This window comes from Cupressus sempervirens, chromosome 3, assembly GCF_028749045.1.
Source record: "Cupressus sempervirens isolate cs-2001-9-10 chromosome 3, ASM2874904v1, whole genome shotgun sequence".
NCBI classification, from domain to species: Eukaryota; Viridiplantae; Streptophyta; class Pinopsida; order Cupressales; family Cupressaceae; genus Cupressus; species Cupressus sempervirens.
The window spans coordinates 447,910,025-447,923,208 of record NC_143120.1 but is presented as its reverse complement, the minus strand read 5'-3'; the positions used below and the strand labels follow the sequence as shown (position 1 = coordinate 447,923,208).

At 36.1% G+C, this 13,184-nt stretch overlaps 1 protein-coding gene across 1 annotated transcript in view; it reads right to left on the bottom strand.

Annotated features, from left to right (window-relative positions):
- The window catches only part of LOC149567000 (26S proteasome non-ATPase regulatory subunit 12 homolog A-like), a 46,938-nt gene that overhangs the window by 18,341 nt on the left and 15,413 nt on the right, over window positions 1–13,184 (bottom strand). The gene's annotated exons all lie outside the window — the stretch shown is intronic.

Genomic DNA, 13,184 nt, shown 5'->3' with positions numbered 1-13,184 from the left:
GTTTTCCTTCCTTTGTGGGCAAGGAAGTAATTGTCATGTGTAACAATAGAGTCAGTAGAAAATTTGTAAGCAACGACTTGATTAAGCATGCTGGTTTATATGACAATCAAATCAAAGACTGTTGAAAGACTGGTGAAAATTGTCTAAATAATGATAACAATCAGTTGTGAACAAAACAGGGATGATTTCCCAAGTTACAAATCAGAAGTATGCAGTGGAATAGCTTCAAATACGAAATTTAAACAAATTTCATCTTATCCAAACATCAAATGAAAGAAGCTTAGAATGATAAATTGACACATTAAAATAGAATTTAAGAAAACAAGTGTACAAAATCCTAAACAAAGGGATCAATCTCAGAAACCATTATCAACAAAACTTTGATTAACATGTTATCTAAGAAGTCAAAACAAAATGTTTGTTAGAGAATCATAACAAAGGTCTCAACAAAGTAAAAGGTTTTTGTACAGAAGGATCCTGATTTGACATATGATTACTCCAAAGTCTTAGCATCTTATAGATTTAAAAGTTAGTATAGATATTCTATAACTAATTCACTAACACCAATACAATCAATTGCTTATAAAAATTTAGCCGATTATGTTAAAGTCCTTTATTGCTTTCCTTAAGAAAACAGCTGATTTGTGTATCATAACAACAACTTTCAAGTCGAAATATCACAAAAGCAATTTACAGGTGCTTAATGTAACCTTGTACACCTTGTCAAGGCTGTGAAGTTGTACAATTGCTAGCATTTTTTAAATAAATCCAAGTTTGAATGTCAATCACCATGTAGGCACTGAGAGCTAGAATCACAGATTGTCACTCCTAGAGTCAATTACAAAATAAAAGGTTTTTGTACAGAAGGATCCTGATTCGACACATCATTACTCCAAAGTCTTAGCATCTTATTGATTTGAAAATTAGTATAGATATTCTATAACTAATTCATTAACACCACACTCATCAATTGCTCATTACAACTTAGCCGATTACATTGAAGTCCTTTTATGCTTTACTTAAGAAAACAGCTGATTTGTGTACAATAACAACAAACTTTCAAGTCCAAATATCACAAAAGCAATTATACAGATGCTTAATGTATCCTTGTACACCATGTCAAGGCTGTGAAGTTGTACAATTGCTACCATTTTCTAAATAAATCCATGTTCAAATGTCAATCACCATGTAGGCACTGAGAGCTAGAATCACAGATTGTAACTCCTAGAATCTACTACAATGACCATATCTGGGAAAAACATACCCAGAGAATTCTCCAACCCCATGTGAAATGGGGTGTCCACTGCTAGATAAAATCCCTTCTGCCTATGAAAGGTAAATGCCCAATTCTTTCACCTGTGCATCCGGCAATAGAGTTTTACACCCAAAGAATATGCCAACCACATGAGAAATGCGGGGTTCATTGCTAAATAAAAATTTCCCTGCCTATGAATGGTGAAAGCCCGAGTCTTTCAACTACTCATCTGGCAATAGAGTTTTACCTACTTGACTGGGCATTGGCTCAAAGGCAGTTAGGAAACTAATACAAGGGAAACTACCACATACATCATCATATAACAACCTAGTTGCAATATAGTTAAATTTTTGTTAATCTCCCATGACACTTCTATAACTGCCATGGCAAAACCACCACCCTACTGCTTCTGAGGATTTTTCAACAACAAAACTTCACCATCTTTTTGTTCCGTTAAGAGGAACTTACAAACTGGCAATAGAGTTTTACACCCAAAGAATTCTCCAGCCACATGAGAAATGGGAGGTCCATTGCTAAATAAAAATTTCCCTGCCTATGAATGGTAAAAGCATAAGTCTTTCAACTATTCATCTGGCAATAGCGTTTTGCCTACTTGACTGGGCATTGGCTCAAAGGCAGTTAGGAAACTAATAAACATGGCAAAACCACCACCCTACTGCTTCTGAGGATTTTTCAACAACAAAACTTCAACTTCTTTTTGTTCTGTTAAGAGGAACTTACAAACTGGCAATAGAGTTTTACACCCAAAGAATTCTTCAGCCACATGAGAAATGGGAGGTGCATTGCTAAATAAAAATTTCCCTGTCTATGAATGGTAAAAGCACAAGTCTTTCAACTATTCATCTGGCAATAATGTTTTGCCTACTTGACTGGGCATTGGCTCAAAGGCAGTTAGGAAACTAATACAAGGGAAACTACCACATACATCATCATATAACAACCTGGTTGCAATAAACTATTTGTTAAGCTCCTCCAACACTTCTTTAACTGCCATGGCAAAACCACCACCCTAGTGCTTCTGAGAATTTTTCAACAACAGAACTTCACCTTTTTTCTGTTCTGTTAAGAGGTACTTACAAACTGTTGAACTGTCTGAATCACATCAGAATCACCTGCAACCCCATAGACCTAATTAAGGGAGCCAATGTAAAAGAAGAAAGAAGTGTTTCATTGAGGGAAACTTCTTATTAACAAAGAAACTAACATTGAGCAGACAGACTTTAAAACCGCCACATTACAATTATACTCGATGTTTATCAACTATCAAAACAGATTAGAGAATGATCAATCCTGACTTAGCACAGAATTACACAAGTCTTAAAATCTTATTTATAACACACAAATATCACCAATTCCTTGTAACAGCTTAGCCGATTATATGACTTTCCTCTTTTAATTTGTTTAAGAAAACAATGAATGCATGCAAAGAGAAGAGCTGTTTTAGTGTTGTTAATGAAAGAGATTACTATTTAACAGAGTCACAAGAAAAGTTAAGTGAAAATATCATACAAGCAGGTGTTAACACAAGAGATTACCATTGAGAACTAAATGTTGGAAGAAACCTCAAAGAAATGAGGTGGTTCTTTGTCATGTCTCCTTTCTAAAATAAAATTTAACAATAAATATTAAATACTATTAAAATATGAATAAATAAATTAATAATACAATATAATTATGATTACAATATAAATAATTAGTAATACTAAATCAAATATTAAAATAATAATATATAAATAACGCTTGCAGATCTAATAGCACTGCCTTCTTGATATGTGTTTTTCAAGCGCAGGGACCTCTTGCATTTATACATGGTTTGAGACTTGAAGAGACATGTCCCTTTAGAGACATGTCTATTCATTTATTTAATATTTAAGATTAATAATTAGACAATAGTTATTATAAGATTACCAATATATATGAGTATGCGCGCGCACACACATTAATTGTCTAATAATTATTGATCATAATAATTAGTCATACCAATGTATATCATGGTTAAATCAATCCGACTGAAGCTACAACATTAACACTCCCTCTTAACTAGGGTGGTTAAACACATGACCATATATTACCTCAATGTAATATAATCTTTGATCAGAAGATACTCAACATTTTGATATCAAATTTGATAACATGAGTGTTGGTCTTCTAGAATCAACACATGATATTCACCAAATACTCTATGTAACATTTTGATAACATGAGTATTGGTCTTCCACAATATCAACGCATAATATTCACCAAGTACTCAAATAAGGTTTGATATCACATCTGATATCATATGTATTGGTCTTCCAAAATATCAACACATGATATTCACGAAATAATCTGAGTAATGGCCTCTTGAATGTCGAGATGCAAGATATTCACCAAGTATTGTGAGTAATGACCTCCAGAACATCAAGTCGCATTATATTCCCCACATACTCCATATAATGGCCTCCAAAACATCAATTTTCACTACCTCATGATGTACACAAGGGATAGGCCCATTAAGGTCATACAATCACACACAAGGACTTTCGAACTCCCTCTGAAAATCAACCATATGAGCTCCTCAACCAAGGTTGCCTTTGTTGAAGTGTCACACTCCCTCTGAATCTAATATGATGAAGGTCTTTAAAGATCAACTGAAACACATCCTCCATCTACTCCTCCAAACGAATGTGTTAGACTCCCTCTGAATCTAATATCAATCTCTCTTTTCCTACAAGAACATTCTCGGAGGAAAAGATCAAAACAAAAAGCTCTTATAGTATATTGAAAATAAAAATAAGATAGAGAGGCTTCAATAAATAGATAACTATGGTATTTAAGGAAAATATATATCTTTGCATAAATTAAATCCTTTTACATTTAATAATGTCAAATTATTAGATTAAAAGATGTTAATCTTATAAATTTTCACACATATATACATTTTATTTTTATTAAATACTTACCATATATCTATTAACATATCAATGGAGGGAATTTTTATAATGTATTTTATAACAATATGAAAAGAACTTAAAACCATACACCATACATACTTACCTTGGTGGGACCGATAGTGGTTGACATGGACAATAGTTTAGAAGAGTAAGTGCAATGGGTTCATACCCTTTATCGTCAGCTCAATCGAGTCAATAAGTGGGGTGCCTTAACACTTCTAGACTACTCAAGCATATACCACGTACCACGTCAGTTATTATGCTCTGAGTTTTGGGCTGACTCAACATGATGGAGTTGAGTTGTTTTGCAATGAATGTTGATGTCGTCAATATGATCATATGATGCATTGGCTTGATCTTTACAATGTTGATGCATTGGCCTGACCCCTTCTACCATGTTGATGTATTGGTCCAACCACTACTAGTGGATTGTGCTCCTCAAACTATTACTCAACTACCAAGTCAATGATTGGTAGTGGCCTTCTCACAAGCAATTTTGACTGAATCTTTATCTGTGGCACAAAAAATTATGGGTGATTAAAACTCCATGTATGTAACCCTTAGATTATTTATCGAGCTTAACGCCATGCCAATCATTAGAAAGTACGACCATGGCTATATGCCCAATCATGAGGAAATGCGATCGTACAGATGCAAATACCCAAATCATAACAATGGCATCCACATAATACACATAGCTGCCGGTATAACAATGTTGAATATTATCTTTTCTATCGCTACTGTTATAGAATGATCCCAACTCGGTTTTCCAAAACATTACTCTATCTTTTCATGGTCTTCAAAATTTAATTTTCAATGAATATCCTTGTTCTTACTCTGCTCTCCTGCTATGTAAGGAATTTGATGTTCGTGTCTTTTATTTCTTTTGCAGATATGAGATTCTATTTTTAAGCATCTTCCTCCCTCTTTTCAACAAAATGAAGTGTGGCCTCTCCTGCCTTGCACTCTGATGAAGATATAAGATGTCAACGTTATTGCAGAGACAAAGACTATCTTGCTCCCTTACTCGGTAATGGTCGGTGAGTCACATGTTCGATGCCCACATATGCCAGTCCTTTCGCTTTCCTTATTTCCTTGTTTTCTATTCCATTTAAATCTGTAATTAGGTTCTGATAGCAATGCCTTCTTGTTATGTGTTTTTCAAGTGCAGCGACCTCTGGCATTTATACATGGTTTAAGACAAGAAGAGACATGTCCCTTTAATTTGATATTTAAGATTAATAATTACACAATAGTTATTATAAGATTACGCACACATCAATTGTCCAATGATTATTAATCATAATAATCAGTCATACCAATGTATATCATGGTTAAATCAATCCAACTGTAGCTAAAACATTAACCCAGTGTAACTGTAATCTATTATTACTGTAATGCTAAATTATTTATACAATAATAAATTAATAATATTTAAATTCTTTTGATATGTTCTGTCGCTAAAATTTATCCTACGTCTATGGCTAGAGGCTAACTGAAGGAATATTGAAATAATAGCAAAGTATAAGAACTAATGACTAAAATAAGTGATAAATCGTTGCTAAAAGTAAAGGAGTCGATGATTGGTAAAAGTAATCATTTGGCGCAGTTATTTAGAGCAATATGAATAGAAAGAGGAGACATGTCACTTTGGACGTGACGTATCATCCTCTATTAAACAACAGCATTCTGTCCATCTCCAGGAGGCAAAAAGGAGAGAGCAATCCGGATTAGAAAGATCACAAAGCATCAAGAGAAAGATATTATGGCCAAGAGACCAGGTATGTATGGATAAACTGTTATTAAGCTTGGCACTTGAAAATAGCATCTATGGCAGAAAGAAATATGAATATGAGTTTATCTTTAATTATATTCCGAGTATAATTAAAGCAGTTATAACAATGTCTGTATACTAACAAATATCAAAATCTCAGTATAATCACTTCTGCATTCTACTTCTGCATATTATCAATAGAGACATTATAAAATATATATATTAGCTATTGATGAAACAGAAGATGGTATGAGTAAGTTAATTACTGATTTGTGAAATGATATATCTAACTTCTGAAGGATAAGAATCCTATATAATGCTAATATAGAAAAATATTATATATTATATATATGAACAAAATCGGAATTATACTTATACGTTTATATATGCATATATAGATATACATATACATCTATGGTAATAGAAGTGAAATCAGAATTATACTCGTGTATATATATAGAAGTGAAATCATGTATATAATACTACTGATCCTAGAAGTGGTCAATGAAGCTGATAACTAGAATGTTAGGGGCATTAATGCCGCTAGCAAATGGTGTTTATTAAAGCATCGACTTCATCAGAGTCATTCAGACACAATCCTACTACAAGAAATCAAATTTTGCAGCAAGGAGGGCCCTAGGCAGTTAAGGGGATGGCTGCATGAGGAGCGATTTCTGGTTGAAGCTCACTGTGCTTCTGGTGGTATTGGTATTATTTGGAATCCCCGCACTATATCTTGTTCTCCAATAAAAAAGAGTCATTTTTGGATGGCCATACAATGCAGAGATCTATCCACTAACTTAGAGTTCCAAGTTATTAACATCTACGGACCCACTGCTACCTTGGTGAAGAGAGTTCTTTGGAGGGAAGTCAAGGACCGGCTATCTCAAAACCCAGATGAACCCACACTCTCTAGCGGGGATTTCAACGCCTCTTTGGACAATTCTGAGAAAAAGGTAGGTGTACAGCACAAATCCCAGGTCTAGCAGGACTTCCAAGCATGGGTCCACACTTGTGAATTGCACAAAGTAGAAATCAAGAATGGCAAATACACCTGGGCCAATCGCAAAGCTGGATTCACCACTATTACAGAGAAGCTGGATGGCCATACAATGTAGAGATCTATCCACTAACTTAGAGTTCCAAGTTATTAACATCTACGAACCCACTGCTACCTTGGTGAAGAGAGTTCTTTGGAGGGAAGTCAAGGACCGGCTATCTCAAAACCCAGATGAACCCACACTCTCTAGCGGGGATTTCAACGCCTCTTTGGACAATTCTGAGGAAAAGGTAGGTGTACAGCACAAATCCCAGGTCTAGCAGGACTTCCAAGCATGGGTCCACACTTGTGAATTGCACAAAGTAGAAATCAAGAATGGCAAATACACCTGGACCAATCACAAAGCTGGATTCACCACTATTACAGAGAAGCTAAAACATTTTTTCCCTATATGGAGAATAGGCCAATATCCAGAATGCTTTTGAGGCCTCTATCCTCCCATATACGGGCTGAGCACTACCTAGTACAGAAAACTTTGATCACAAACACTCTAGAGGGAGGGTTCACATTTCACTTTGAAAACATGGGGCTCCAAGATAAATTGTTGGGACGCCTTATTAAGGAATGGTGGAATAAAGTTAGGTGCATAGATAAGCTCAGGATGCTCCAATTCAAATTGAAATACTTTGCTATGATTCAATGCTCCAAGTCAAAAATTGCCTCAAGCATTGGAATGAAACGAACTTCAAAACCATTTTTAAGGAAAACTCAGAATTGAGGATAAACTAGCTCGTCTCAATGAGAGATTTATAACACAGAGGACTCCAATATAGAAAAACGACTCAAGGAAGAATTCATGGATATCCTGGACAAAGAAGAAACCTTTTGGCACCAAAAGTCAAGAGAAAACTGGCTATCAAGAGGGGATAAAAATACAAAATATTTTCACCAGTCCACAATGGCTAACTGCAAGCAAAATAGGATCAGCACAATCACTAGGGAAGATAGATCTCAAGCGTCTACAGCTGCAAAAATCCCTAAACCCTAAACATGACCACCAATGAGGCAAATAGGGAAGATCTTCTCATAAATATCTCCAGTTAAATCACCCCAGCGGATAATGCAACCTTATACAATAGTATCAATCTAGAGGAGACAAGAAAGGGCGTTTTTCAAATGGGGGCAAACAAAGCACCCCATTTAGATGGCTTCCCTCTTTGCTTCTTCCAAACCCTTTGGGATGTGATAGACCCGAACCTCCACAAAAGCAGTTGAAGAATCTAGAAAAAACAAAGTCATGTTGCAAGCCTTCCATCACACGTTCCTCACACTCATCCCCAAAAAAGCGAACACAGACAATGGCAATTTTTTGACATATTGCCCTATGCAATACCATCTATAAAGCAATTACCAAAATCATTGCTAATAGGTTAACAAAGCTTCTCAACAAAATCATAGAAGAGAAAAGTAGTTACCACCAGGTAGATCAATAGTGGAAGGCATCAATAGTGGTAGACAAACATTTTTCCCTCTTAAAAATAGTTGCGAGTAAAATAGTACAACCCATGGTAGACTGGTTTCACGCGTACTGCGATGGCAAGGGGTTATGGGTACAAGATGATGACGGATTTAGTCTTGCAGACCTGGATTTTCCTTCTTTGCTGGATTATAGGGAGGACTAGTTCGCCTTTGATAAGCTGGAGGTCGAGATTGTACAGGGAGTGGCTCACCTGAATTATAGGGCAGACTGCCATGTCATTGCAAGGGTCGAGGACGCAAAAAGCATGTGCATGACGGCAGAAGGCAGCACTTCATCCTCTAGCTCGACCCCCTCTGGGTCTTGAAAGAGGGGTGGGAAGTGCAAAGGCATGGCAGGAAACAACAAAGATTGACATTATCCTCCCATGACAACGATATTTCTCTTAGCTTGGTAGCTAGTTTAAACTTCTAGTTTAAGTGTCTGTTTAGTTTGTAGTGCCTTGTTTTTTAAACAATATATTTAGTCTATAAATGTATAGTTGTGCTTTTGTTTCGACTTTGATGTTGCAGGAGCTAAATAACGAATTATCTTGTAAAAAAGAATTTTAATTGGTAAAGTTTATCTCTAACCATCTTACAATTTTTATTTCAATGGAATTTGTGAGTCTAGTGCTAAAATTAGGAAAGTCCCAAAAAAAGGAACATTACATCCTTTGTTTTGCTACCATCGCGTTTGCATGCTCTTAACCTTAACAAAACATATGAAGTCATGGTCAGCACTTGCAATTGCTTTGCAACATGTTACAAATGCATAATCCCAGCCACACACAACTCCCTACCAAACTCTCAAACATGAACTTCTCAACCTATATAATCTAAATGCACATTTTCCCACTTCGGAAAAATGTCTAAAATGGACCACCTGTAAGTTTCCACTTCCTTGATCAACCTTGGAGTCTATCTTTGCTCAATTACAGCAATACAATGTCTACAACTGTAAACTTATGCTCAACTCTATGTTGATCATGTCACAACTTGTACATTGCTTAGGACTCCTCCGACATCTGATGTGGATCTCTGCTTTCTGAGTTCTTTGTTGTCGTCCAATTACTATATTAGAAGTGCATAAAAAGAAATCTCTCTAGAATAATATAGTCACAATGTAAAAATGTTTAATACAAGCAAAGTTTTCATCCAAGCATTAAGATTCTTCTTCATTTACCACCTCAAGAGACGGAATATATTTCATTGACCTGTTCAGTTTGACCATCTGTTTATGAATGAAAAGCAATTGAATCCTTCAAACTTATATGTCTTCTAAAAGACTAGCCCACGAACCTTGTATTTTTGTTTGAGATGATAGAGATAAACAAACTGAACATGAAAAAAAAATATTACTGATTATACTTTTTTTCCAATAAGGCTAAACACCTACAAAATCCATGGAGATGCTCTAACATGACCTTTAAGGAAGCAATTGTGGCATACACAGGCCGCTTCATGTTGGAGAGTTTACTTGTGCTATGCAACATATATCCCTATATGCACTTTTCAATATCAATGTGCACATTTGGCCAATCAATGGGTATTCCTCATTACAAAAAATAGGATAAAACAGTTTATTAATTATCCTTTTATATTCATAAAATTTACAAAATGGTGGTAAATTTCCTTATTATCCTAAAATGAATACAACTTTCCCACCAAGTGAGACCATGACTCACAAATCACAATTTTGAAAACGAGATTTGTTCTTCTTCATGTATATAAATTAATGTAATCTCAAATATGTGTAGGCAAAGCCAACCCCCTGGTCAAGTTTCCAACATTTACATTACATTTATATGGCAGGGAGGAGAGGTTGAGGTGAGAAACTAGTATAGTTTTGTATGACCTCTTGTATGTATTATCAAAGTGTCATAATCATGAAGATCTTTCTGCCTTTGGACAGCATTCATGCAAAATCTGTTTGTATATTCCAACACACTTTGATATTGTTCTTGCCAAAACAATGTCAATTAATAGACCTTCCCTCTTTGCAGAAAAAAAGATGAAAACTATTGCTAATTATCTTTTAATATTCATCTAATTTATAAATCATATAGGTGACTCACATAGTTCATTCATCTCAATCTTGGAAATGAAATTTATTGGCCTTTATGCATAATAATATCATTATTTATGTGGTAGATTTTATATTTTAGCTTCAAATTTGAATGGGGAAGGGTCAGAAGCGTGAGAATTGTATGGTGTTGTTCTTCACAGGCTTGAGAATGCCCTTTTCTCATTAAAATCAGGAACCTTCATGAAAACTACCAACCATGGAGGGGGGCTCAGGAGGCATGAGATTGGTAAAGGTGTTGTTCTATTAATAATAAATATATTTACCTATTTTAGGTCTGCTATTCTTAGCATTGCTTAGTTGTTTTATTTGTTCATCTTAATTTAAGTTGTCAGCTATTTTTAGCACTTCAGTCTTGTAATCATTATTTAAAGAGCCCTGGTCTCCTCAGTTTTACATTGGATTACATTGAATATTTGAACATGGTATCAGAGTGGGTCTGGGCCTGACTCCCTCACAAAGGGGGCCATGATTTTGGGAAATTTTTTCAGCTCACTAATTCACGTGTGACAGTTTTAGCCTGTTTTGAAGGTTACAAGGCATTTTTTTTTTCTTGGTAATAAGATTTTATTTTATTGATGAAATATGGATTGTTACAGTAAAGAGTCTTTGAATAGCAACTTGTCATGGGTCTCTTGACACGACATTTACAATAATTTCTAATCCCAGCCCCCAAAAAACAAATAGCATCAAGCCAAAGATTTCATTACAGCCCAGTTGACATTCCTGGATAGCTCGCTGCACTCTTACTCTGTAAGAACTGCCAAAATTGGTGATGTTGGATCCCGAAGTCTGACTGTATTGTGCAACTCCGAGCATCCCTGTGTGATTCACTTTCAAAAAGCTTGATCTAAAAACATTACCAGCAATCTTCTACCCACCAAGATTATGTACATTGAATAGCCCTTTATGTTTATAAATGAGTTATCTTGACCCAGAAACACATTTACATAATTACATGATCAATTACATTTTCAAACTACCAGGCAGGAACACTGGAGTAAATCAAAAAGAAGCTTATAAACAAACACCTTTCTCGAAGTTAACTTCTGAGAGGAACCAAAAAACCACAAAACTGTCAATGCCTTGCTGTATGTGCAAGCATCCAAACACCCAAAGCAGGAAACCGCTAGACTACTGTCTACCAAAAATTAAAGCTTAAACATTCAATAGAGAAAGATTAAAAAAAACTCAAAACAACAAACCACAACCACCCCACACACCATCCCCACTGAAGGGTTGTCCAGAAGCAATCTTGCTTCATCTTAGGGACCTCGATACAACACCCTCAATTCTTGCCTGCAGCATGGCATTCACCCTAGCTTCAGTCCATCGGTTGTCCCCTTGGTTGGCTGATACACGAGCTCACTGGCGTTCTTAAGCCCGGTTTAATCCTCTCGAATCCATCCAACACTAGCCTTCATTTGCTATATTTCCAGGTCTATAATGTGCTGCATGACCAACAATTTTAGGGCAAACCATCCTTTCCTGGCATGCCTAGACCATGTGTGCCTCTGGCTTTCCACAAATCGCCAAACAAACAGGGTAAGTTTTGTGCCAAGGAATTTCTCTATACCAGTTTCTTTTTGTCCCAAGTTAATTCCGCAGCTAGGAACAAAGGTAGCAAGAATTTCCTCTAATCCCAATAGAGCTCACTTGGGAACCAGAAGGTGCATCATACACCGCACAATGTCTTTAGATTTGTCCACCTGCAGTGCTCATGCCATGATCATGGAGTGAACATGTGCTTGTGCGGACACGATTTTCGACCATAAAGAACATTTCCCCCAGGAGCAACTCAATCCCATTTATAAGTCTAGGATGAACAAATTGAAACAGGTTATCCATCCTTGCCTTCCCACAAACTTCATGGAATGGATTTTGTTGTTTTGAACATTCCAGAGTGAAGGCCTACTCCATTGTTTCACCCAACAATTGCCCTTTGTTTGCTGGCTCAGAAGGAGAAGTTAAAAAGCTGCAACAAGGGTGGTGAGTTGTGTCACCATAAATGCCTGTCACATCCTCTTTTAATCTTTTGAATGTGGCACGCTTAACACTAAACCTTACTTCATGGTCATTTAATGACAGTGTGGATTTGTCTTATTGTGGAACACAGCCTAGGAGTTTAGTATGGTTAAATCATTCCATTGTACATTTGTGAAGTCTTTAATTACTATTTCAGACATGTTGAGATTCAGTGCCCAGTTTGACATTCTATCTACTTTAGTGTTACCTGCTCTTTTAATGTGTGTGATTATGAAGTCTGTAGAGCGACCAATTCTTGATTAATGTTGAGGATGAACTCTTGTAGATGTCAAGCTTCCATGTTACCTTTAATGGCAACATTAATAATGATAAGTAAGTCACCTTCCAAATGTAACCTGGTAACCCCAAGTTTCTTAGATGATCTAATTGCCAACAGGGCTGCCTCTGCTTCTACAACATTATTAGTGCCATCCTGAAGTCTTTCCCCCTTAATGCAATGAGGTCACCATAGCCATCTCTAATAATAAGGCTTGCCCCTGAGGGTCCTGGATTGCCTTTGGAAGCCTCATCAAAGTTGCATTTCCACTATCCATCTTGTGGTTTTTCCCATTGAA